The following is a 26,532-nucleotide window of genomic DNA, read 5'->3' on the forward strand; positions in this document are numbered from 1 at the left end:
AAATGAAAGATTTCTGGCATTCAGAGCACTGATAAGGTTTTTCCCCAGTGTGGGTTCTTATATGCTGAGTGAGGCTTTTTTTTGTAATGAAACATATCTGGCATTCAGAGCACTTATAAGGTTTTTCCCCAGTGTGGGTTCTTATATGATGATTGAGATGGTTTTTTTGACTGAAACATTTCTGGCATTCAGAGCACTGATAAGGTTTTTCCCCAGAGTGGACTTTCATATGTTCAGTGAGATAAGATTTACGCTTGAAACTTTTTTGGCATACATTGCACTGAGAGTGGTTTCCCCCAGTATGCATTCTGTCAAATTCTGTGAGATACGATTTATGGCTGTATCTTTTTTGGCACAAGCAACTTTTTTCCCCAACTTCGGTTATTTTGCCTCGATTGAGGCGGGTTTGAACACTGAATTTGCTCTCAGTCTGTGTTTTTATAAGGTGTATTCCTAGAGTTAATATCTCTACATTTAGTTTTCTCTTGCTTATATACCACGGTAAGAGTGAACCTGATTTTAGAGTCGGGCTTGTTTAGATAATGTTCAGCATTTATCTCTAAAAGAAATTGTGAGTAATCTTTTTAACACTTGAATTGAGCAAACACCTGTTGAAATTGTTCTAGCAGATAATAGTCTTTAGGTAATAGCCTCTCTGGCAGCAAATTATTCTGTGACTGAAGTTTTTCTCCAATCTATTTATATAGGTTCTTTGCAATGCAGTAATAAGGTGTTGGTCTGAAATGTAATGACTGAACTGATAAGTACCTTTTTGCACTGATGTAAAGGCAGTAACTGAGAGAGTTAGAATGTGCACAGTACTATTGTGGCGCCCAGTCGCAGAACATCAGTTCCTTTTACCCTTTCTATGTTTGGTGTAAGGTTAAGGTTTGTAGTTCTGAAGACGAGGATTTATTTACATTACCTATAGTGCAACGGTGCTCATGTAATCCATTTTTATATTTAACAGTTTTACATATCACTCATGCACAACAAATAATGTTGAGGAGATTTACATAGAATTACAGAACAGTACACAATAAAAAGGAAACATTCTGAGATGGTCATGAACACAATAAAGTGGTGAATTTTTAAGGTTTTCGCAAGAGTGAGCAGAGTGGGTAGAGGTGATATATCTCGAGGCAGATAGTCTCAAACTTGCGTAAATGGTTAAAAACGGTTGTTGAACAAAGGTGATTTTCCAATCTTTAGCTTGTTAACGTGTCAGCTTCGGAGTCTTCTTTCAGCGTCTTTTCTTTGATGGTATGCAGAAGATAACTTTTGTTATAACTTTCTTTTATGCAGTGTGTGCTTCCTCTCTGGAATTACATGATGCTTTAGATGAACGTTATTCTGTCATGCTGAGGCAATTTGTCTTTCTGATAATATTTCAGATGAGGATGCTGAAGTGGTCTTTCTACATTATTTCTGATGCTGTGTGCACAGATATGGCTTTGCTCTGGGTTAATGAAATACAAAATTAGAGACTTCACTTACAGGTATTGTACTTTCCTCGCTGGATTTCCTTCAGTTTTTCAAAATAATCCTTCTTATGGCACTGACATTCAGTTGCTTAGTGCTAAATCTTGCTTTCTTCGTCCGTAATTTCAATTACCTATAGTATTAAAATTAAATAGTTAATACATGTACATTTCCAAAAATATAATTTACAAGCCAAATCAATGCAGAATTTTGAAAATGTTGAGCTGTTTTTCAGACACCGCAGAGTGTAGAATGGTAGCATGAGAGTACTTGAATGTAGGAGTGTAGAATTTTCAACATTTTATTAAGCTCACAAAGGATACATGTACCCTATGGACTTGTAACATTGAATCCCAAAGGCAGATATTAAAGTCATATGGACTGGCACCAAGCAGATATTTAAGAAAGAATACTATTAATTAATTTGTAATGTAGATTTCTGGGACGGAAATTACTCGTCCACCGACAACAGGTGTTTTCCCCTGCCCTGAGTGACCACCTACTTGTATTTGGCATCCTGACTTGAGTTTTGGCCTCTGCCGAAAGCAAATCTATTGTGTGCAGCAGGGACTATGCCTAGACCAATCCCTCAACTATGGTCCAGAGTATGAATCAAGGGCAATGAAATTAAGGCGTACTTTCATGTGTTCATTTTATTCCACCTGATTATCAGTTGTTAGGTTTTTCTGCACCTGGACTTACTGGGTGCTTTTCTGCACAATTTTTTTCCAGACAGAAAAATTAGATTGCAAAGACGCATAAGACTATGGGTGCAGCAGAAGCAGCCAAGACTTATGCTGTCGTTTTTACAAACTGGGGGAAGCACACAATTCTTCCCTCTGTTGGTGTTCAAAGTCGTTGTCGGCCTGTGATTCGGCATTGAGTGCAGAGCGTACCGAGTAGAGCTGAGGGGCCGAGCCGAGCAGGAGTTGATGAGCAAGCGGAGCCTGGGACGACTGCCCGGGATTGTTTTGTGACCAGTTCCCGCTCTCGAAAGTTTCTCCCCATCACCCGCGTCCTGTTATACGGGCGCTTTAAGTTCTACAGATCTGCTGTGGGGGCAGGAATGGCCGCTGCCAGCGCCGCGGTGCTAAGGCGCTGCTAGTGCTGCTCGTGCGGCGGCCGCGGCAGGGGTCAAAGGAACCTTGGCCTGTGGTGCTGCTGGTGCGGCGGCTGCAGCAGGGCACAGAGGAGAACAGAGGAGCACAGAGGGCACAGAGGAGCCTTTGCCTGCCATCTGATTTGACGTATTTACTAAGCATTGAGCAGAGCAGAGCTGAGCCGAGGAGTTGAGGGAAGTGCCTACATTTGCCATCTGTAGTGGGACTGGCTCTGGATCCTGCTCTTGCTCCTAAACAATTGCCAGCATTCTCCCTTGTACTCTTGTCAGCGATGAATAGCAACGAACAAGCATTGAACAGTGAGTGGTGAGTGACAAGTGGCAAGAGGTATGTGGCGGGTAGCTAAGGTTGATCGGTCCGTAAGTCGCTGAGCCATTGGAGTCTGTAATAAGTCTGCAATACAAAATCTGAGAAATTATGCAAAGGGGAAAGTGACAATAGACTTTGACCCTCTTGAAGCACCCCTCGACCCCTGAATTACTCTGGATGCCTAGACTACAGCCCTACCCGGAGCACGGATATTAATGAACCGGCTAATTAATTAATTAACCATGTCAACAGCGACCGAGACATCCAACAGCACCAGAGCCTGAGGAGTATCCATGACAGCCTACTCTCGCAGGGAGTCCAATACCGCCAGTATTATGGTCTCCGTTGAGTGGGCAGGCCGAAACCCAGATTAGTGTAAGTCGAGATAGTTGGATTGTTAAATAAAATTGGACAGGCACTTCACCACATGAGCCTCCAGTACCTTTACCAGGTACGGGAGCAAGGAAATTGGGCAGTAATTCAACAGGATCTGGGAGTCTGCCCCTGATGTCTTCAGAAGGGGAACCACAACTGCCTCTTTAAAGGCCTTAGGGACACAACCCTAAAATAGGGACTCCTTCAGAAGAGAGAGGGCTGGACCCGGGAGGCCGGTGAAGGCTTCTTTTAGGACGTGTGGTGGGCAGTAGTCCGTAGGGGATCCAGATTTTACTTTAGACAAAAGGTCCTGGAACACTTGTGTACAGTAGTTCTCTGCTGGTGCAGATCAGTAGTGCCCGGCTCTTCTTAGATCGTCAGGAACTGAAGTTCAGGGATTGAAGTTCAGGGACTGGGGATGCCACCTAAAAAATAGATTTAGGGGCGATACAAGGGAGTGACAGTTAGTGTCCAATGGGCCCTTTGCCTGGGGTGTCTATGCCCTCTAATATGCTCACCTTCTGTGAGAGGAGGATACAGTCCTAGCCCTAACTGGATAAGTCCCATCATCTTCAAGATGGTGAGCACTGAAAAGTGTACTTAACCTAGCCTCCAGCACCCGAGGGGTGGAGTTGGCAGAGGGGGGCACATCTCCTCTCCTATCAAAGGTTTCCCACCTGTCCTGCCGTGAAAAAGGGAGTGAGGACAAGATGGAGGCAAGCTCCTTCGAACAGGAGAGGCTGGGGTTGCATTAGAAAGGAGGCAAAACCTTTGAAGCTCCCCACCACGATGGCTCTTTCTGTCCAGGGGGAGACATGAACACCTCCACCTAGGAAAGGTATTGTTCTCAGTCTCAGAGTGCGCAGGCACTCTCCCCTGAGGTCAGAACACACTCTGGTGGTAACAGGCTGGCTCGGGCCAGTCAATGACCAGACTAAGGATTGGTAGGTTTCAGGGGACCCCCTAAGGGGCACTTTGTGTGCAATCTATGTATATAAAAACAAAAATATGTCTGTCTGTTTGTCCTTTATGCATTACTACACCATTCATCCGATCGCCATGAAACTTTGGGAAGTTGTTGAGTACACTCCAGCAAAGGTTTCTGGCATATTTTTCTTTAAATATCGACCCACCAGGGCCCTCAAAATCTTTTAAATATCGGCCACCCAGGGCCCTCATTTGTCCTTTATGCATTACTACACCATTCATCCGATCGCCATGCAACTTTGGGAAGTTGTTGAATGCACTCCCGCGAAGGTTTCGAGCATAAAACATTTTTAAATATCGGCCCCCCAGGGCCCTCATAAACTTTTAAATATCGGCCCCCCAGGGCCCTTATAAACCCTTCGAATACTGAATGTTTCCATTTACGGAATACCAGGCGAAGCGACAACGTATAAGTTCCAATGATCCCAACAGATATGCCCTTTGAATTCAAACGTTTACAGTTTCCGGTGCGACTCGCTTTTGCAATGATCATCAACAAAGCACAAGGACAATCGCTGCAAGTGTGTGGACTAGATTTGGAGAATCCGTGCTTCTCACATGGACAACTGTATGTGGCCAGCTCACGCGTCAGAAAACCTTCTGATTTATTCGTGTACGCACCAGATGGAAAAACAAAACAATATCGTGTATCCACAAGCACTCGAATAAATAAATAGAATTAAAACGACACTTTGAAATGTTTTCCATATTAAAATAAAAAAGTTTTAAAAAAAGACACAATGTAAATTGAATGTTATCATAACGAGTTTCCTTGAATTTCCTTTCTTCTGTGATCGCAGCAACGCCAAACATCACATATTTCAGTGAAGCCATCATGGAGCTGTGAACTCATAGTGACGAGTGTCCAGCCTATGTACTTACTATGACTTCCCTGGTCACTTACAATATCCAGGAATCGACAAGGATATTGCAGGGGCATCAGGGGCATCTCATGCAGATATGCCCTCGCAGGGGGGAGAGAATGTGGCGCAGCAGCCAGAGCTACTGACTCTGCTTCAGCACAACATCCTGTGATTCTGGGCAAATCACTGTATCTCCTGGTTCCCATAGACGTCTGTAAACCCTCACATGTGATGAGCCGCACAATATAAATCTGCGAACTTTAAATTTAACTCACTGCCTCATATATGGGTAAGACACCCCTCAAGCGGTGTTCATGGGTATGGCACACAGGGATGTATGCCAGGTCGGTTCTTCAGTTTTGTCTGCACCAAGACACTCAGGCTGCTGTTCCAGTGTGCATGTGCTAGGTGAGAGAGCCCTTTGGGTGGCATAATTTGTGCTGCAGCCCCTAGGGACCCTCTTTAACCACAAGGCACTTGATACCAGGGGTACTTTTTACTAGGAACTTATATGTGAGCTAAAGGGGTGCCAATTGTGGAAATGACGTGTACAGTTTAAGGAAGGAGATCTCGCACAGGAGGCCTGGTTGGCAGGGACTCTGTGCACTTCCAGTCGAACCCACAATATTTTCCAGGCAACAAGTGGGGGCTAACAATGTCCAAAAGAGGCACGTGTATTGATGACACCCTCCCCCCACAAATGAAAGAGGATGAGACTAACCTTCCTCTACAGAGTCTTCATCGTCCTCTTAGTCTGCAGCTACCATGTGACATATTGGTAGCTGGATGAACAGTAACCACCTCAATTTTAGCCCAGACAAAACTGATAGGATCCTAATTGGTGGGCCATGGAACTTTACTTTTTGGCCGACTGAGTGGGGACCCACCCCTACCATCTAGATCAACTAAAAGCCTTGGCATCACAATTGACTGCGATCTGTCTGTGAAATCCCAGATTGGGACGGTGGTCTCTACCTGCTTTTTTTTGCTCCGGAAGATCAGGAAGATGAACATAAGTTATTTACCTGTAAATTGTGGTTCTCCAGTATTGGTATCTTTGATAGATTCACATGCTTGAATCATTCCTCGTCGTTGAAGTGGGAGTCCCAGGGTACATAGAATAGCAATACAGCAATAGCATAGCGAAAGCATAGCTAAAAGAGCAATAGGAAGTATTGTAACATAGAAGTTAATAGGAAAAAACTTGTCACTTTAATAACTTGTCCAAGTCATTAGATATGGTCCAGACTCCAGCCAATCAGGCGACAGCACCCTCTGGAGCCTTCTCCTCAGAGACTCAGGCTCTCAGATTTTTGAGCACACGTGTGGCATAAGAGCCAAGGAGGAGAGGGGAGCCTATGAAAGATACCATTTACTGGAGACGCACAGTTTTCAGGTAAGTAACTTATGTTCTTCTCCTGTATTGGGGTATCTTTCATAGATTCACATGCTTGAATCGGAGTAGATAGCAGTATCTCGAGAATTGTGCATGGTAAACCATAAGTAAATCATAAACAGAGTACGAGAGAATACATATACGTATATTACAGTATAGCAGTAACATGGGCACACCTACATAAGCAGAAATATATACCTTGTGCGCAGGAGGAGAAGCTGTTCATGGTGCCCCTGGCAGGTGGCACCCATTTTTACCAACATTAGTGCACTTAGTACTGTTCAAAAGTTAGAGGAATGTGAAGGACATGTGTAGACTTGGTATTTTTTTTTCTTACTAAAGGAGAAAGTTCTACCTGATTCTTTATCTAAAGATGGAGATGAGGATGTCCTCGAGGCATGCCTTGTTTTGGAAACCTGCTAGTGTACATCATCTTCCCATCCTAGCGCAGCGCAAAGATACTAACGCCGTACTTACCATGCCCTGGAAGGGAGGTGCAACGGAGCGCACTGTACAATCGGATAGTTCTTGGTTCGGAATTAAACACGGGATAAATGGTATCCATCACAGATTTTCAATTTCCAAACGGGGGATAAAATCTGCGTGTCCTGATAATTGCTCGATATTGTCAATAGTTTAAATCCAGCAGGCCTTAACTGCTCAAATGTATCATATTGATGTAAACTTAATCGCGCCCGGGTGTACCCGCTAATTACCGAGTGCGGCAAACTCCTATTCACTTGAATTGCGGCCCCAGTCTCAAACGTGTGTGTGCAGGACTGAGTTATGAGGGCACCCATAAACGATGCCCTGCTGGCAGGCTGTCTGGGCATTCGCGCGCTCTACAAAATGATAAATCAAATCAAATCATGTGCTTTAGTTCGGTGTGCTACTCTATACAATACTGAAGGGTGTTGTGCAGACTGAAGTACCACCTTTGAAGGTTTAATAAACTTTACTTTTGTATTTTCCAGTTTCATTGCCAACTTCTTTCTATGGTCTGAGGATTCCGTGCAGAGAAGGGCCAACCCCTTGCACTAAGTAGGCATAGCTGAGGTTTGCTTACAACAAATTGGCGCCCGACACGTGGGGCTCATCGGCGACTCGTAGTGCCCGAAGGAGTGGTCGTAACAAAGGATTGGAATCTCGCTGCGGACGCGATCGCATGCCAGAGAAGACCCAAGTCTTGGCATCCAATGCGTTTTTTCCTTTCTTTCCGATCTGACCATCCAGGTGGTGCCGGTCCTCGTCTGAGATCTCTTCTGGCCAATATGCTGTTCGACAACCTCTTTATCCTGTCCTTAATAAACCACAAGATGATTTTTCTTTGTTAGATCATCCTTCGCCTCCGTATGTCGTTCCGTCCGTTCCATCTTGCGAAGAGGAGGATTCTGGGGCAGATAAAACGAAACCTGATACCCGCTCTATGATGTCGACCGATCGTGCGGCCGATCTTAGAAAGATTGCTCGACAGGCAGTTCAGGATCCTGTTACTGTTTATGGTATCTTAGAGACTTTAAAGGGATGGCAAGATCGAGAGCAGATATATTTTACTGAGCATTTTGCAGAAGAAGTTGTTGACATGTCCCGAAAAGTTTCTGATATTCTCGTAAAGGTCTTTTTACTCTCCCCCCAGTGACTGATACGATCAGGCGGCTGTTTAAACTTTGAACTGAGGCGCTTCGTCTACGGTAGGAGAAATGGAAAGCTAAAGCAGATGGACGGACGGGATTGGTCGACGGGAAACAATCATCTATTTTTGAAACAAATAAGACCGCGATAGTGCATGCAAAGCCTATGCGAGAGGCCGTGCCTTTATATGTTGCTCCTAAAGGAACAGGTACAAGTGACGATAAATTTTCTGTAGATGCTAAAGGTTATTTTATTTATAATTGTGTATATACTCCCTGGAATACGGCAGATGTTATGGCACTTAAAGCTGCATTGCCTGATCTGTTTAAAAATCCTGCCGCTTTCTATGAGGAATTTGAGGGAGCATTAAATTCTTGTACCATGACATTAATTTATTTTTCGGGCTAATATTGCCGCCTGATATGAGGAGATCCGTGCGCAAACTTGATGATCGCGCAGCGTATGGGGCATTATGGAAGGAGATAGAGAGGAAGATGAATGAATGAATGAATGAATGAATGAATGAATGAATGAATGAATGAATGAATGAATGAATGAACCGGTTCTTGTGTATGCGCGGACCAGGGAACCAGCGAAAAAGCCATGTCAGTTGATTTTAGATCTTCCCGGTGCAATATTAACTAAGTTAAAAACGATCATTCCCCCTAAAAAGATTGATTGGACTATTTTAGCATCTTGTAAGCAAAAGACAGTTTCAGATTACTTTTTGTGATTTTAGTGACCAGTCGCTAACGACGATACGGGCCGACACTTGTTTGTAGATAAGTATGTTACGAATTTATTACCAGGAGTGGTTAGCCGCTTGAAAGCTAGCGAAAGCTCTTGGACCACCTCTTCTCCGGCATCCCTCCTGACAATGGCTCAATATAAAGAGCGTCAGGAACTTGAAGCGAAGGGTAGCGCGGATAAAAAGTCTAAAGAATTAAAAACAGAGGTTATGTTATCTCAGGTTTATGGTCCACCTCTTCGAGGTAATGATAGAGGCGGTCGAGGATTTTATAGTTCCTCTTCCACTCGTTCTAATTTGGCCGTTGATCAATGTGCGTATTGTAGGAAATGTGGCCATTGGGCAGATGAGTGTCCATTGTTGCACTCACAGCGCTATGTCCGTGGCCGAGGATCTATGAGAAATCGCGCTGGAAACTTAGGACCCAGAGGTGCTATGAACGATCGTGCTAGATTTAATTCTAATGTGCGGGTACAAAATGGGTTCAACACTTTTGATAGGCGCAACCAATACCAGATGTCTGATTATGTGCAGCCTGATTCGCATGATTCTGCTTATGCAAAGGATTGCGTAGGATGGGGTAAGGAATCAGTTGAAGTTCCAGTGGATCAGAGGGGTCCTGATGTTACAGCACATGTTTTGGGTTCTACAGATCAGTTTCTGGTTGATACAGGAGCTACTCGTAGTGCTTTGTCTAAACAATTGGTTCCGAGGGCTCCCCTGTCTGGCTTAACGATTACATCGATAGGGTTCGATGGAACACCTTCCCTTAGCCCATTGTCACAACCACTTGCATTTCATGTTGATAAGTTTGCTGCTCCATGCCCGTTTTTGCTTTCCCCAAATACACCAGACAATATTGTGGGTCTTGATATGCTCAAGTATTTCAGAGCCACAATAAGATGTTCCCCTGAAGGAGTGCATGTGATTTTGAATGACAATTATCCAGTAACAGACAGAGCTTGCATTGTTCAAGAGGATACTGCATTGGCCTCGCTACCTAAAACTTTGTGGGCTACTTCAGATACTGATGTGGGACATATGGTTATTCCACCGGTGCATATTAGTGTAAAGGAGGGAGCTGTGTTGCCATGCTTGCCTCAATATCTACCCCTATCTGTACTAGACATAAAACCCTGCTGTTGGTCTGATCACCACAGCATTACTTTCTCTTTCCAGCTAGATAAGACAACCCATTTTAAACTACAAACCAGCAACACCATTAGGAAATGGTCCTCCATAGACATGCCAGCCTTCCTAAATTTCTTGGGTAACTCCCCCCCTCTCGATAGCAACAATGTGGACGAGGCCGACAGCCGGCTCAATGATTGGCTCACCGAAGCGATTAACATCTATGCTCCCCTTACGCATCTTAGCTGCTCAAGGAGCCCGGACGCACACAAATGGTTTACACCCGAACTAAAAACACTGAAACTTGAAGTGAGGCAAAAGGAAAGAACCTGGCGTTCCCAGTACTGCCCACTGGCCAAAGCCGCATATTGCTCAGCCAGGAAGACATATCAAAAAACCCTACAGAACCTGAAAACAACCTACTATTCATCTAAAGTCCTTAACTCCACCAACAAATCTAAAGAAATCTTCAGGATTGTGAACGACCTTTGCAACGACGACAGAACTTCCCCCCCGGTAGTTCCCTCACAAGCACTATGCAATTCCCTGAATGACTTCTTCCGTGACAAAATTTTAACGATCAAGCAAAACATCCTCACATCTCCATCATCCGCCCCAGTGGACGACATCTATTTCAATCCCTCAACTCTACATTCCTACCCCCTTATCGACTCGAAAACCTTCTTAACCTTATTGTCTAGAGTCAAATCAGGATCCCCTATGGACATCTGCCCCCCCCATATCATGAAAGAAATTGGTCGAGCTATGCCCGACAGCATGCTATCCTTACTCAACGACTCTCTTATGTCAGGGACAGTACCTAGCAGCTTCAAACAGGCCTTACTGATTCCCCTTACCAAGAAGCCCGGCATCGACCCGCTTGACCTTGCGAACTACCGGCCCATATCACTGCTACCTTTTCTATCGAAAATGCTGGAGGCACATGTCACCAACTGCCTCTCTAACTTCGTGGAGGAAACAGAATACCTCCAACCCAACCAGGCGGGCTTCCGACCTGGTCACTCCACTGAAGCGGTAATATTAGCAGTCCAAAACACCCTGAGGTCCAACGCCGATAACAACCTTCATCAAGCCTTAGTACTCCTCGACTTATCCGCGGCATTCGACACGGTTGACTATTCCATTCTGGTCAACCGTGTCGAACAGGCGGGCCTCAGAGACTCTGCCTTAGCCTGGTTAAAATCGTTCATCTCCGAACGTACCCAATCGGTTCGCTTAGGCTCCTTTTCTGCCGCCAAGGTCAAGTCTTTCTGTGGGGTGCCCCAGGGCTCCTCACTATCCCCCTTGTTGTTCAACCTATACATGCGGCCCCTCCTCTTTGCCCTAAGTAAGCATAAAGTCACTGCATACAACTATGCAGATGACTTACAGCTTATCTTTGTCCTCAACTCTCCTAACGCGGTGGAGGACTTCCAAGCCACCATGACCCTAATTCAGAGCTGGATGTCCTCAAACCACCTCAAACTAAACCCAGGGAAAACTGAGTTGATCCTGCCCGGCAAGAGCGAAATTAGTTGGAGCCCTAACTTCTGGCCATCGGACATGGGCCTCCCCCCAAAAAAATCTTCCACTGTGAAAAGCCTAGGGATAACCATCAACGAGGACCTCTCGCTAAAATCCCAAATTGGCACCGTGGTCTCCTCTGGATTTTTCCAATTAAGGAAAATCAGGAAAATCGCCCATTTCCTCACTCCCTCCGCCTTAATCCAGGTGGTCATGGCCCTGGTACTCTCCCATATTGACTTTTCCAACAGTCTATACCTAGGCCTACCCGCAGGACAACTCAAGAGACTTCAGTACCTGCAGAATCAGGCCGCCAGGCTGATCTGCAAAGTACCCAAATGGGAATCTATCAAACCAGGCCTCGAGAGTTTGCACTGGCTCCCCGTGGCTCAAAGAACCGAATTTAAAGCCGGATGCATTATCTTTAAGGCTCTGCAAGGCAAAGGACCCCTATTTATCAGACAGCTGATCGGTAGATACGTCCCCCCACGGAACCTAAGATCTGCCCACAAAGATCTTCTAGAAGTTCCTCGTTTCAAGAAAAAACGACAAGGCGGCAGCTGTTTTCACTTCCTTGCAGCCACCCTATGGAACTCCTTACCTCTTGCCCTCAGACAGAGTAGAGACCTTCTTGCCTTCAGAAAGGCTTTTAAAACACATCTTTTCATACAAGCTTACCCGAAATAACTCCTCCGCCAGACTCTCCTCCTGTTATGTTTTTTATCTTACCAGCGCCAAGAAGCCCTCGGGCGTACGCGCGCTTTATAAATTGCCAATAACATAACATAACATAACAATATCGGATTTCACAGGAGGGTGAGGAAGCACTCATACGAATTGTACAAGATATTATTAAAGTTGGGGTTGTTGAGGAAGTTCCATTTAACATTTTTAATAGTCCGATCCTCCCGATTTTGAAGAAAGACACTAATACCGGGATCTATCGATTTATCATTGATTTGCGGGAGGTGAATATGATAGTGGTACCGCAAAATCCAGTGGTTTCTGATATCACAACACTTCTTACTTTAGTTCCACCTACTACAACTGCGTTCTAAGTTATAGACTTGAAGAACGCTTTATTTTCGATCCCTATTCATCCTGATAGCCGATATCTGTTTGGTTTCACTTTGAATAATCGATCGTATAGATTTTGTAGAGTTCCTCAAGGCTATACTGAGAGTCCTAGTATTTACAGCCAAGCATTGAAAAGACAACTTGATTATTTTGTTCTACCCGAGGGTGATGCGCTCATACAGTATGTTGATGATATTTTGTTGGCAGCCGATACCCCTGAACAATGTGAGAAGTGTACTCTGTCTTCGCTTTCTTTTCTTGCTTTACATCACCACAAGGTATCGAGAAAGAAACTGCAGTATTTTAGACCAAAGGTAACCTACTTAGGTCACCTTTTGTCTAAGTAGGGGCGTGCACTCACATCAGATCGCATTCAGGCAATTTTAGACACACCAGTACCTTCCACACAGAAAGAGGTTCGAGCATTTTAGGTCTTACTTATTTTTATAGGCAATGAATATTAGGATTTTCATATATTGTTAAACCCTTGTTAGCGCTTTTGACAAAAGATACTCAAATACCCCTTCCTTGGACAGATGAATGTGAGAATGCTTTCCGGCAGTTACGACAAGCTATTTGTTCAGCACCAGTGTTAGGTACTCCAGATTACACAAAGCTCTTTACATTGTATGTACACGAGAGGGATGGATGTGCATTGTCAGTTTTAGTACAGATACACAGTGATAAGCAACGCCCTTGTGCATATTTTTCAGCAGTACTCGATCCAGTTGCTCGAGCGTTGCCTGGATATTTTCGCTCGGTTGCAGCAACAGCTGTGTCAATACGCCAGAGTGAGGGGATAGTCTTATCACATAATCTGTTGGTGTTGGTACCCCATGCTGTTGATGCTCTTTTGAATCAAACAAAGACGCAGCACTTAACTAGCGCTCGTCTGACAGGATATGAGCTGACGTTGTTAGCTCCTCACATTACACTGAAGAGATGTGCAACACTAAACCCAGCCATGTTGGTCATCATCAATATCTTTGCATTTGATGAGAAGCTCGGAAGGAGTACGAGCAGCACGGAACCGATCATCCTCTTCCGAAACCTCCTCATTAGCGTCATTGTCAAAAGCTCCAGAGGAAGATTTGGTGATGGTTGAGTTGGCAACAGATCCAAAGAAGAGTTCCTATGTTGAAGTAGGGAAACATCCGTCGTTCCTGAAGGCAGCAAAAGTGTTGCTGAAGATTTCAAGAGGACTAGACACATCAAAGCTGAAGGTGGAACCAAGGATGCCGCCGCCGACGACGAAGAGCGTGGTTGAAGTTCCGTAAGGAAAGTCTTCTGTGCTGTCGACGAGACAAGCGCCGACAAGGCAACCGCCGATGAAGCAATCGTCGACGAAGCACCCGTCAATGACGAGGCAACCTTTGACGTCGAGGCATCCGTCGACGAAGCAGGTAGAGCCTTGAGAGCCATCGACCGTCTCGCCGGCGAAGAGGCATCTGTTGACGATCGACCAGAGACAGTCCTCTTTTTCATCGACAACGAAATGAGGGAGGTGGCAGACGTTCGAGGCTTCACTGACACCATAACAAATGTCAATGGAGAGGACTCTAATGACATAATCATTGTAGGTTGAGGAGAAGAGAAAGTGGAAGTAGTCGTTGTAGCAGTGGCGACGGAAGTCTTCGTCGACAAGGGACCCATTTTTTTAGGCAAATTTGTCTCAGGAAGAGACTTAGATGCCTGAGACTTAGAGACAGATCTCGGAGGCATAGAAGATACAGGTAGTCCCTTAGAAGGAGCAGGAGCCCTTTTTGAGGTAGAAGTCTGGCCTTCATGAGTAGAGGTGTGGTCTTTCTTGAGCACCTTAGCAGATACCATCTCCGCATCACTAGCCCTCTTCTTAGAGATGACTGTCCTGAGAGCGGAATCACTCTCAACATCTGATAAGGGATTATCCTTGGTCTTGGGTTTCTGTAACCACAGAGGTAGACGTCCCTCTCTGTCTCTCAAAGTCTTTTGAAGAAAAGTCCTGAAGATTTTACAATCTCTCACCTGACTTTCAGGGTGGAGGCAGTGACCAGCTGGACTAGCTCTGTAGCGGTCGCTCCTCCACGATCCCCACCTCGACTCCCTGGTTGACTGCTCCCCTCCTCCTGCTGAATTTGGTCGCATTGCCCACTGCCCGCCCCAGTGATTGCTCCTGACTTCGCCTGCTATTCCTGAGCTGTGTAGCGCCCATTACCTGCCTCTGAGATCGCGCCCCGACATCGCCTGCATTTCCAAAGCGCCTCGAAGCTATCATAGCGCCTGGTATCGTTTCATTGTATTTCATTGTATTTATACTTATTCCATATTGCGCTGCATTGCTTTGTTTATTTTATTATCTTCATTGTAGTCGTGTTCGTGGAACTGTGCCCAGTTTCGCTTTCTGTCCGTCCATTTTGTTGTTTGGTCACTCGTGGCCCGTGTCTCCTCCCCGCTCCCGCCTCCCAGCTGCCCCTCCCACGCTCCGCCCCCCTCCACTCTCCATATAAGACAGATGAACCTACGTGCAGCGTCCACGCGCTGCGGCCGCGCCGAAGGTGCGCCAAAGGTAAGCCCGTCTACGCCCGTCCGCGCCTGGACCGCGCCCAGCGCCAGACCCCCTGGCCCCGCAAAACCCACTCCTCCCGCATTACATACGACGTCGCTACCCTCTCAGCACTTAACACCGGCCGACTCCCTAACTGCGTCCTAGCCGCCCCAGGACACACCCATGGACCATTCACCTGCAATTCCAGCAATTATGACTGCATCAAGCCCACCATCAAAACCACAAATACCAAACAGACTCCCGACAACAACCACCTGAAATGCATCCTTCTGTACACCCGCTCAGTCCACAGCCACGCCATTCAACTTTGGAATCTACTCGACACCACATCACCAGATGACGCCTTCCTCACTGAAACCTGGATGAACGCCTCATCTACGCCTGACATCGCCATAGCCATCCCTGACGGCTACAAGATTATCCGTAAGGACCGCACCAACCAAATAAGAGGAGGCATTGCCATCGTCCATAAGAACACCATCCGCATCACGACCAGCTCAGATGACAACCTCCAACCGCCGAACACCTCCACTTCCAGATTTACATCGACCCCAAGACCACACTCAGAGGCACCCTCATCTACAGACCACCAGGACCACGCACACAATTTAGCAAAGACATCACTGACTTCATCAGCCCACACACCCTCCCCTCTGAGGACTACATTCTACTAGGCGACCTCAACTTCCACCTGGAAAAGAACAATGACAACAACACCACCACCCTTCTGGGCAACCTCGCCACTCTCGGACTCAAACAACTTGTGACATCCCCACACATTGTGCTGGACACACACTCGACCCAATCTTCACATCAAGCAAATACATCTCCTTCAATCACACCACAGCTGTGTGCACTTCAACTACAAAAAGACTACGACACACAAACTCCCACAACAAATTCCCCGCAGAAACTGGAACAAAATCACCACCGACCGACTCTTCACATCGCTCCACCAACACCCCCCTGCCCAATCATCAGACCCAAACCAAGCAGCCACCAACCTTGCACAATGGATCACCCGCAGCGCTGACGAATTAGCACTCCTGAAAAACAACCCTACCAAGCAAGATCACAAAAAAGCCCCCTGGTTCAATGATGAACCAGGGGGCTTCAAGAAGACATGCCGATCCCTCGAGAAAACCTGGAAAAGAAAACCAACAACCGAAAACCTAGCCACATTCAAAAACGCCACCCGCAAACACCATCAACTAATCCGCTCCACTAAAAAATCAGCATTCAAGGACCGACTCGACAACAACGCCCACAGCAGCAAGGAACTGTTCAACATCGTTAAAGAATTCACCAACCCCTCAGCCGGCACCAACGACATCACTCCTTCCCAAGACCTCTGCGACTCCCTAGCCTCATTCTTCCACAACAAAATCGCCAACATACACAACAGCTTCGCAAACCAGTCCGGTGACCAGCCCACCCCACTCACCTCCGAACTTAATACCCCTCCTAACATCCTCAGCAACTGGAACCCAGTCACTACGGAAGACACCACCCGCCTGATGAACTCCATCCACTCAGGATCGCCAACCGACCCTTGTCCTCGCCACATTTTCAACAAAGCAGACTCCATCATCGCTCCCCACCTTCGAGACGTCATCAACTGCTCCTTCAACTCCGCAACATTCCCGGAAAGCTGGAAACACGCCGAACTCAGCGCCCTCTTGAAGAAACCCACAGCAGACCCCACAGAACTCAAAAATTACCGCCCTATTTCGCTCCTCCCTTTCCCTGTCAAAGTCATTGAGAAAGCTGTCAACATTCAACTATCCGCCTTCCTCGAATCCAACAAATCACCCATCCCAATCCGGATTCCGAGCCAAACACAGCACCGAGACCGCCCTCATCGCAGCTACAGACGACATCCGAAAACTACTGGACAATGGAGAAACAGTTGCCCTCCTCCTTCTTGACCTCTCCGCAGCTTTCGACACAGTCTGTCATAACACCCTTATACATCGTCTCAGCAACATTGGAATACAAGGAAAAGCACTGGGCTGGATCATCTCGTTCCTCGCCGAAAGAACCCAAAGAGTCCGCCTCCCTCCTTTCAAATCAGAGGCCACCGAAGTCATCTGCGGCGTACCACAAGGTTCTTCACTCAGTCCCACCCTCTTCAATGTCTATACGAGTCCCCTCGCATCAATTGCTCGACAACACAACCTCAACATCATCTCCTATGCAGACGACACCCAGCTGATCCTCTCCCTCACCAAAGACCCAAACACCGCCAAAACCAACCTACACGAAGGGATGAAAGAAGTGGCCGAATGGATGAGGAACAGCCGCCTAAAACTCAACTCGGATAAAACGGAAGTCCTCATATTAGGATCATCCCCCTCCGCTTGGGATAACTCATGGTGGCCTCCAGCACTATGAAATGCCCCCACACCTACGGACCACGCACGTAATCTGGGCTTCATCCTAGACTCCTCCCTATCAATGACCAAACAAGTCAACGCCGTCTCTTCCTCATGCTTCAACGTCCTACGTATGCTCAAAAAAATCTTCCGTTGGATCCCCACCGAAACCAGAAAGACGGTCACCCACGCACTGGTCACAAGCCGACTGGACTACGGAAATACCCTGTATGCTGGAATCACAGCCAAACTACAGAAAAAACTCTAACGTATCCAAAACGCCTCAGCCAGACTCATTCTAGATGTCCCCCGCAGAGATCACATTTCAAATCACCTGAAAGACCTCCACTGGCTTCCCGTCAACAAGAGGATAACGTTCCGTCTCCTCACCCACGCGCACAAAGCCCTATACGATCTAGGACCCGAATGCCTCAACACGCACCTTTCCTTTTACACCCCCACCCGCAAACTTCGATCGTCCAATCAAGCCCTCGCCGCAATACCACGAATCCGCAGGTCCACCAGGGGGGGAAGATCCTTGTCTTACCTAGCGGCCAAAACCTGGAACTCCCTCCCCACCCACCTCCGCCTTACTCAAAACCGCCTCTCCTTCAGAAAACAACTCAAAACCTGGATTTTTGATAAGTAATTTCTCACCTTCCCAAGCGCCTTGAGACCCTATGGGTGAGTAGTGCGCTATATAAATGCCAAACTTGAACTTGAACTTAGATACACTTTTTATGGGGGTTTACGGAATGAAGCCGGAGTTTCCCACAAGACTCATAGTGTTTGATGAGGGACCTCTTTGTAGTAGACAAAGCAGTGAAGACATTCTGAAGAGTTTCTGAAGAGAAAAGGTAGAGGTACTGAGCAGAGCTCAGGGAGACTCCCTTCACACAACGTGCGGTAGACAATCTGAGAGCCTGAGCCTCTGAGGAGAAGGTTCCAGAGGGTGCTGTCGCCTGATTGGCTGGAGTTTGGACCATATCTAATGACTTGGACAAGTTATTAAAGTGACAAGTGTTTTCCTGTAAACGTCTATTACAATACTTTTCTATTGCTCTTTTAGCTATGCTTTTGCTATGTACCGTGGGACTCCCACTTCGACGACGGGGAATCATTCAAGCATGTGAATCTATGAAAGATACCCCATTACTGGGGAACAGCAGATTTCTCACTACTGAAGCTCTTACCCAAGTTGCTTTAGCCTTAGTCATCTTTCACATTGACTACACTAACTCTTTACTTTGGCATTCCGACATATCAATCTAAAAGACTGCAACTAGTGCCAAACCAGGCTGCTAGATTAATCTATTGCCAGCCAAGAAAGCAGTATGTCACCCCTCTTATGAAAAAGTTACATTGGCTTCTGGTAGTCGAACTCAGTGCATTCAAGTTGGGATGCCTCCTCTTTAAAGCTCTCTATGGCAACTGCCCAGTGTCTGTATCTACTCAAGTCCAGAGATATATCCACATTCAGGATCTTAGGTCTTCCCATTCGAATCCCCTAGCTACTCCTTCCTTTAAACGCTAGAAATTGGGGGGACTAAGATTTGCGGTCCTGGCCCCTCAATTTTGGAACTTTCACCCTCAGGACAATAGATCGATGATATCATATCCTCAATTTTGGAAACTATTAAAGACTTGGCTGTTTCACCAGACTTATGAATGAATCACTTAGCGGCAGGACTCCCTTGTCCGCAGCGCCCTGAAACCTTGTGGTATACGCACGCTTTATAAGTATTTTTAACATAACATAGCATTTAACATTGTCTAAATGGGACAACCTGGAAAGTCCATCTGCATTGGCAGTCCCAGGTCTCTGTTTCACCTCAAAGTCTATTCCCTGTAGGGAGATGGAGTACTTTAGCCGTTTGGGATTTTCACCTTTCATTTGCATTAACCCTCGGAGAGGCCTGTGGTCGGTTTGAACTAGGGAGTGAGAGCCAAACAGGTTTGACCTAAACTTCTCAAGGGACCAAACCACAGCAAAGGCGTCCATCTAAATGGCACTTCAATGCTGTTCCCTGGGGATTAGCCTTCTACTGATGAAAGCCAGTGGCTGATCTTGACCTTGGTCATGTTTTTGGGATAGCACTGCTCCTATACCATGTTCAGAGGCATCAGTCTGCACAATGAATTGCTTGACATAATCTGCAGCTTTCAGAATAGCTGCAGAGTGCATTGTTTCCTTCAGCGTGTCAAAAGCCTTTAGACAGCTCACAGTTGGTGCCATAATCCCTCACAAACCTCCTATAGTGCCAGGGAAGCCAAGTAAGGCCCTCACTTGAGTCTGGGTAGTTGGAGCCACCCAGTCCAGAATGGTCTAGATCTTGGGATGTAAGGGTTGAACCTGGCCTCCACTAACAAGGTGACCCAAGTATGCAACCTTTCCCTGCCCTATCTGACACTTGAATGCCTTGATAATGAGGCCTGCACTTCTCAGAGCCTCTGGTACTTTCCTAAGGTGGATCAGGTGATCCTGCCAGGTGGAGCTAAAGACAGCAATAGTGTGTAGAAATGCTGCACTCAATGATTCCAATCCAGCAAAGAGCTTAGTTCACCAACCTTTAAAAAGTGGCAGATTAATTTTTTTTTTTAAAAAAGGGCATTACAGTGAACTGATAAGACCCATCTGGGCTTAAAAATGCAGATATTTATTTAGCTCCTGGAGTCAGACCTATCTGCCAGTACTCTGATGTGAGATCGAACATACTCAGATACTTGGCTGCTCCCAACCTGTCAATAAATTAATCTGCCCATGGAGTTTGGTATGCATCTCTTTTGGTCACAGCATTCAGGCCCCAATAGTCCACACAAAACCTCATTTCTTTCTTACCATCCTGGTTATGAGGCTTGGGGATTAAGACAACTGGGCAGGTCCAGGGGCTCTCAGAAGGCTTTAGAACTCCCAATTTCAGCATCATGCTTACTTCAGCTTTGATGCTCTCTTTCACATGTTCAGTCGGCCTCTATGTTTTATTCTCGACAAGTATTTTTTCATCAGTATCTACATCATGGATACACCAGCTAGTCTAGCGAGAGGTCAAAAAGAAGAGCGCAGCAAACTGATTTAGGACTTGCCTGCAATCAGTCTCCTGATGGGCAGGTAGGGTGTCTGACAAGACTGCACCTTCCACTGACCCATCTTTTGGATTGTTGAACAGGTCAGGGCCAGGTTCGCTCTTTGCTTCCTGATCCTCATCTGTAACCATGAGCAAGGTCACATCTGCCATGTCATAGTAGGGTGCAAGGCGGTTGACATGGACGACCCTCTTATGATTCCTGTCTGAGCCAGGGTCTACCAGGTAGGTGACCGCCCCTTTTCTTTCTAGGATAGGGTAGGGTCCGCTCCACTTACCTAGCAGAGCCCTAGGAACCACAGGCCCCAAAACCCACACCATCTACCCTGGCTGGAACTCAACAATTGCAGCCTTTTGGCATTACCAGAGCTTCCTGAGCTAGGCTGTCCTCAATGTTTTTGCTTGCTTTTTCCATGTACTCATACATCCTGGAGCAAAAGCCAAGCACTTAGTCCACTATATCTGCTAAGGTTCAACAAGAGGTTTCTCCAATCCCTCCTTCATAAGACACAGCGGTCCCAACAGGAAACCCAAATAGAAGCTAAAATAAGGAGGACCCCTATCCTTTCTGTGGCCCTTCCCAATAGGCAAAAAGCAGGCATGGCAGTAAGACATCCCATCTTCTTTTGAGTTTTTCAGGAAGTCCACCAATCATGCCCTTCATGGTCTTGTTAAACCTTTCAACACGGCCATTACACATAGCAGAGTGGCTTTGGCAACACTGACCAGGAATTATGCAGCGAGGGATTGGAGGTCCCACATTTGGACCCCTAATATTATGCCGTTCAATTGCAACACGCAGCTCGATGGCTCAACACAGGCCTTAGTTGGGAAATGCGGCTCTTGTCGGGAATGGTGGATGCTGGTTGTCTTCCAGAGCTGTTAATGGAGGAATCAGGTACAACGAGAGATACTCCATATATTGTGCGAAAGATGGTAGAGGATGGCAATGGTTTGTAGTGAGAGAACGTAAGTGCGCACCATTCCACAGGGAGCTCCCAATCTGGACATAAAAACCTATCAGGCAGATGGCACTCAGTATGTCCTTCCAGGCATGGAGGGAGGGGGATGCGTGTAGACACCTAACTATGCATCTTTACAGAACAACATGATCAGATACAGTTGACAGTGGATGTATGACGTTACAATGCATGCATTTACAACGCATGCCATCACAACGCAACCATTACAACGCAGGTGCCATTACAACGCATGCGATTACAACGTAGGTGCTATTACAACGCATGCCATTACAACTAAGTATTTGGTAAGTATTTAATTTCAATATTATTCATTTATTTTTAAATTATTTTTGATAAAAATAATATTTTATTTATATTAATATTTTTAATTTAATTATTATATTTTAATTTACTATTCTTACTCCAGGGGGGTGTAATAGTAGGGTAAGTGTTGGATAGTGTAGGGGTTAAAATTGTAATTTAGAAAATATTAAATATATTTAAAAAGTTATAATTATTTTAACTTAATTATTTCTTAAAACCAAAAAAATTACATTAATTTTTAAAATATTTAAAAAAATTAAAATATTTTTATTAAATTAAAAGAAATTAAAATTAATAAAATTAAATACTTACCTATACTTACGTTGTAATGGCATGCGTTGTAATAGCACCTGCTTTGTAATGGCACCTGCGTTGTAATGGCACCTGCGTTGTAATGGTTGCGTTGTGATGGTAGTGCGTGGTAAAATTTGCATTGTTATGGTTGTTTCCCGTAGACAGTACACACGGGCCCGAGAGGCCTGTAATTTAGACTTTAACATTCCAATGGAAGATCAAGACTGGCAGCGGGCCTGTGAACTAATACGCATGGTTTCTAGTAATGCCCATTTTCGACTGATACATTATAATTTTCTGCGAAGAACCTATTTAACGCCACAAGACCCTCATCGAATGGTCGGGTCTTGCCCAGATATATGGTTGCGCTGCAACACTGTGGGGGCCAATTTCTTACATTAACCATGGTCCTGCGATGAAATACACTCCTTTTGGCAACTAGCTGTCGAAGAAATAATGCATGCAACAAAACTAAGTATTGCGCTGACACCCAAATGCTGTTTATTAGGCCTCCTTAGATGCCAGAAGGGCGTAAGATAACCTATACATTAGGTCAGTCGCCTATGATACTAGCATGACGTAGATTTGCAATCATCACATGGCTGTCCCAGCATGCCCCAACGATTGCGCTCTGGCATAGAGATGGATCTCTTCTTCTATGGCGGACGCTTCTATCTCGTCTTGGTCAAATTCTTCCCCGAAGATATCCAGAGTGTGTTGAATGCTTTGAAGCTGCCTCTCTCGTCATCGAGCCTGATGATCGGGTAGAGTCCTCTTGGACCGAAACGACTTACAAGCACGCAGTCTTCCTCCTTGTGCGCTGGAGAAAGGCACAAGTTACAAACTTGATGTAGGTCGGTGCAAGGGTACTTGGCTTGGCATCCAGGACAGAAATGGAATGGAGTCCGTTCCATTTGCAGATGGCTGGCCCTATGCAGCAAAGCTCGACGGTTGCCCACAAGCGTTTCTATCAAAAATGGGGAGTTTGCCGATCGATTTGAAATGCGGAGAACACGGAAACGCGTACTGAAACAATACAGTTGAGGGTAGAGTGGACTGAGCACTGAGAGGAACCCGAAGAGCGGTGTTGGAGCGCAGCAATATGCATCCAAAACCGTTTGGAGTACAAAACAATCTAACAATGGAGTCGATGCCCTTGCGCACTATCACCGAAAGGAGGAGTCACCTTACCTTGTGACTGGAAAGACACCAGTGACCGGAGTTGGTTAGAAGCATTGACGACCTTTGGTATTGATTAAATGCAGGATTCCAGGTCACAGGAGGTACTGCTGAATACGGCTGGCTAGCAGCAGTAGCGGCCTCTAGGAAGAAGGAATTGAGAAAGCATAACTGGATATACTGGTTTCCTTAATACCGATAATTGGTTACACATGAATGCCACAACGTGCATTGATATATTACATTACCAAATTACAATATTCTTATATTAATTTGATGTGACTGTTCGCCTTATTATGCCTGCAAAGTTATATGATTCTATTAGGGCCCAGAACTATTTTATTTAGTGATGTCCATCTGCACACTTTCCTGCATCTTGTACAGACCCTCCAGCTTATCGCGATTTTGCGATTTGCAAAACAATTGCGAAATCGGGCGATCTGTAGAAATGCTGCGATATTTGGGCAAAAGCCAGCGAAATTTGACGTTTCCGCCGTTTCCTTCTTAAATCCAGCCCCATGCGCACCCATTTTCCCATTCCCCCCCAAGGATTTTGTCAAATAACTCAAACAGTAAGATATCTGTGTTTGGTGTTGCAAAAAACCGAAAATAAAATGCCGCTAAATGCCGCTAAATTTCCATTTTTGTGCCGCTAAATTTTCATTTTTGTGCCACTAAATTTGCCAATCCATGCCGCTATATCCTGGGGGGTCTGCTTGTAGTAAACTGAATATTGAATTCTGCAACTTTTCTGTGTATCTTTTATCTGCACCTCACGGGCTCCTCACATTGCTCTCGAGAGAAGATCCTGCCTCCTACTCATTAGTGTTGTTTAAGTAACTGTTTCTATCACGTGTTCATGTTTCATTGACTTGTATTAGGAGAAAAGTGTATAAAAATACATTGTGTAGCATTAACATTGTATACTCCAACTTGCTTTAGGGTGGATGCTCTCGTCCATTGCAAAGACAATTGTCACTTGTAAGTTTGCTTGGCCTTTTGGCTATTTTTGCATTTAATGTGTGATAGATTTCTTGGCCTCCAGGTGTGTTGTGTATTATTTTACATAGCACAAGAGATGCTGAGGAAAATGACAGTCCAGTATACACATTCTTCATATAAATCAACTCACAGTATACTGTTCTGGAGGTTCAGTCCAACAGACATTATCTCTAACTGAACGCAGGCACCCTAGGAAGCATGTGCTTTTCAAACCAGTTGCCCTCTGATGCGGCGTCCTCGCTATTGGATAAGTCAGTATGTCCTGAATTTTAGGAGGGGTTACCGTATCCAGTGCACTCTGTTAGAGAGTGCTCACCTTTGGTAGTAAGATGTTAAGAGGCACCTTATCACCTATGCACAGTGCAGGGCTTTGAGTTACAGAGCTCCTCACGCGTTGGAGAAGATTAGGTCACATTTACCCATTTTCCCATTTGGTCCTGATGAAATGCCAATAGATTGCTCCATGACTACAGAAGGCATGAAAAAGGTTGACCTGAAGTATAGACCCCAACTTACCAGCAGGTCCATAGGTGATCGATACTTTCACACAGTGATAGGGGTCATTAGTTCCTCAATTTCTCTGCCACCGTTTTTAATCTCAACATGGACCAGGAAGATCACATTAACTATATTGTAGCAAATGGTCAATAGTTGATCTTATATTCAGACTTTCACCAATCACACATCTTATGACACAACATCCTCTGTCCTACTATGCGCATCCGGCGTACTTATTAAAACATCTCCGACAAAGTGCCCCCTTGTGGTGCCAACCAGGCATTGTAGCGCCGGCCTGGTGAGGTGTATAGCCCAATGATGGAGCATGTCACCTTCAGGTGAGTGAACGCAACTTGTCTTAAAAGCACATGCTTCCTCGGGTGACTGCGTTCAGTTACAGATAATGTTTCTGGGACGAACCTCCGGAACAGTATACTGTGATTTGATTGTGTTTTATTTTAACAAATGTACATAGCAAATATTGGCGCTTGCTTGTTTCACAAAAATGATCCGATACCTGCCTCGGAGCGCACTTCTTACAGATGAAAATGGGGTTATCATGTTGCTGCTACAAGCTCCTTACCTGTGCGAGTTATCAGGAATGATGCAGGGGCAGACCCAAATCAGCCACACATGGAGATCAATGACAAATACTGAAGAATTAACGGAGCTTCCAAAATGGTGACCATTACTTAATTGACCTTGAAAATAAAAGACACATTTTTAGTATTCTGGTGACTCATGACCATAAAAAACAAAGATTATAAATTCAGTATTGTGTCAAATACTTAAAAAATGGAACTGGATGTGCTGAATCGGATGTTGTCCCAGGTCATGCGTCACACCTTCCACCACTATTGCTTATGGGACTTTTAGTTTTGTTTATCTCATTAAAAGGATGGTCTCTAAAGTCCCAGTGTTCTACGTGATGTTGGTCAAAATCAGAGGCCTGAGTGAGGGTGAAGGATGACACTGCTCTGCTTAGCAGTGAGATGACTGACAGTTCCCAGCCCTTCCATTCTTTGACCTACAGAGGCTCGTTGGCCGTTCATATTTTTTTGCAACGACAAAGAAACTTTTATTGCAGCTTCTGTCAACTGAAAAGATAAAACGCCTGTGCGTGTTTCATTAACTACTGACAAACATGAACAATCAAAAACATGAGTTTCTGGAAAACTATCAGGCACCCAATCAGAATCAGCCGTCCTTTTCACCCAGGAATTCTTCAGTTTTTGGAAGGTGAATTGCACGTGGTATAAGAGGAACAATACATCGACTCAAAGCTCACTTCTCAGGGATGTACTCAACTGCCAGCGTCATGGCACACTTAGCCAGCTCTTCACCTCCTCCTCCTCAAACTGTTGACCAGCTATCAGGGCAAATGAGCCTGCAGCAAAGCATCGCTGGTTTCGTTCCACACCAGACCAGGCAAGGTGGTCAACTCCATACTCCTGAAAGTCAGCAAGCACTCTGGTTGAGCCAGACCTAACCCCACATGAATGTTCCCCATCACAGCTATTTTAATGGTACTAAGTTATGTTTCTGCCAAATGATTGAGTCAAAAATTGAAAGGTTTTACTATGAAGTGCTGAAAGAGAAATCATGAAGTTTTTCAATATTTTGCA

General features: G+C 45.4%; 1 long non-coding RNA gene across 1 annotated transcript; it reads right to left on the reverse strand.

Annotated features, from left to right (window-relative positions):
• Positions 1 to 989: 989 nt before the first annotated feature.
• Positions 990 to 25,594, reverse strand: LOC147662033 (uncharacterized). The gene is made up of 3 exons (XR_015305994.1): positions 25,491 to 25,594; positions 23,420 to 23,550; positions 990 to 1,615 (listed from the first exon to the last, which is right to left on the reverse strand). It is a non-coding gene; the product is annotated as an uncharacterized LOC147662033 (long non-coding RNA).
• Between the last annotated feature and the right edge of the window lie 938 nt (positions 25,595 to 26,532).

The sequence above is a fragment of the Lissotriton vulgaris genome, unplaced genomic scaffold (assembly GCF_964263255.1).
Source record: "Lissotriton vulgaris unplaced genomic scaffold, aLisVul1.2 SCAFFOLD_2505, whole genome shotgun sequence".
Lineage (NCBI taxonomy): Eukaryota > Metazoa > Chordata > Amphibia > Caudata > Salamandridae > Lissotriton > Lissotriton vulgaris.